Below are 1,435 nucleotides of genomic sequence, written 5' to 3' on the forward strand. Positions count from 1 at the left end.
CAAATAATTCATGGAGATCTGCCATAAGATGTCAGCTGTAGCAGGGCAGTGGCACCTACCTGGACACCAGAACATGGTAACACAACTGCATTTAGGAGCACCAAGGATGGACGGACACCTCTGACATCACAATCTGCAGCTGCAGGGGAAAATGTTAAAGAAATACAAGACAGTTGTAAAAGCATGAGAGAAGAAAAATGGTGTATGAAAAATTGTAAAACAGAGTCTGAAAAAGCATTTTATTGATGGAAAAGAAGATGGAGGAACAGCTAAAATGGAAGTCACAGCTGCTGTTCCTGGGGAGAAAAAAAGAAAGATTTTGTGGATGCTGAAATCCAGATGTTTTCTCCCCAGTAAAAATGCTGTAAAAAACAAAAACAGGTTGAGAGACAAGACCACCACACTTCTCTAAACAAGATGGGCAAAAAGCCTAAAGGAGCAGGGCAAAAAGACATGCTCACCCTATGCTAACATCCTTCCAAGATGTTCCTCCTGTACCTCACAATTACCTCAGATTTCGCCCCATAATATTAATTCTGTACACGATAGATTATCTCAGATTTATGCCCAAAATATTCCCTAAAGAGTAATTCAGCTTTTCCCTCCAAGAGTTTCATTCTGTCCCTCAAAATTTACCTCAGATTATGCCCCCAAAATGCCCATTCTGTCCCCTATAGATTATCTCAGATTTTATCCCCAAAATGTCACCTACAGAGTAACTCAGCTCTCCCATACAGAATCTTTATTCTCTCCCTGACAGATTTTACCTCAAAAATCCCCTGGCTCTCACTTCAAAGTTCCCTCAGCTTTCCCCCGGCGAAGATGTTGCGTCCCGTCTGAACTACCTAAGCTTCTCCCTCGGCAACTCCACCGAAACACCCTGCTGCCTTCTGACGCCGCTGCTCAACATTCCCTCCATCTGCAAGAGCCCCCAGTCTGCCCCAGGACCACTGCAATACCTTTTTTCGAGCCGCTCGGAGCGTCCTTCGCCTGCGCCCGCCTCACGGACCGCGGCGCTGAGGGATCTGAGGGCGCTGAGGGGACAGGCGGCAGGCGCCCCCTTGCGGCGCGGAAAAAGCTACGCGGCAGCGGCACAGCCCCGCCCCTCCCCGTGTCCCTCAGGGCAGCCCCAAGGCCTCTGAGTGACCGCCTTCCCCCTCAGTGACCCTCTGTCCACCCCAGCGACACTCCAGGCACCTGTGTCTCCCTCAGTGACACTCGGGGCACCCACTTTCCCCTTCAGTGACCCTCTTTCCACCCCAGTTACACTCCAGGCACCTGTGTCTCCCTCAGTGACACTCGGGGCACCCACTTTCCCCCTCAGTGACCCTCTCTCCACCCCAGTTACACTCCAGGCACCTGCCTCTCCCTCAGTGACACTTGGGCACCCACTTTCCCCCTCAGTGACCCTCCTGGCACCCCAGTTACACTCCAG

General features: G+C 51.2%; 1 long non-coding RNA gene across 1 annotated transcript; it reads right to left on the reverse strand.

Moving 5' to 3' along the window:
- Nucleotides 1–217: 217 nt before the first annotated feature.
- Nucleotides 218–1,016, reverse strand: LOC121667456. Its single transcript, XR_006017069.1, has 2 exons — nucleotides 960–1,016; nucleotides 218–362 (listed from the first exon to the last, which is right to left on the reverse strand). It is a non-coding gene; the product is annotated as an uncharacterized LOC121667456 (long non-coding RNA).
- Between the last annotated feature and the right edge of the window lie 419 nt (nucleotides 1,017–1,435).

Source organism: Corvus kubaryi, unplaced genomic scaffold, assembly GCF_017639235.1.
Source record: "Corvus kubaryi isolate FWS band 111438036 unplaced genomic scaffold, C.kubaryi_AGA036_p1.0 37367, whole genome shotgun sequence".
Classification (NCBI taxonomy): Eukaryota; Metazoa; Chordata; class Aves; order Passeriformes; family Corvidae; genus Corvus; species Corvus kubaryi.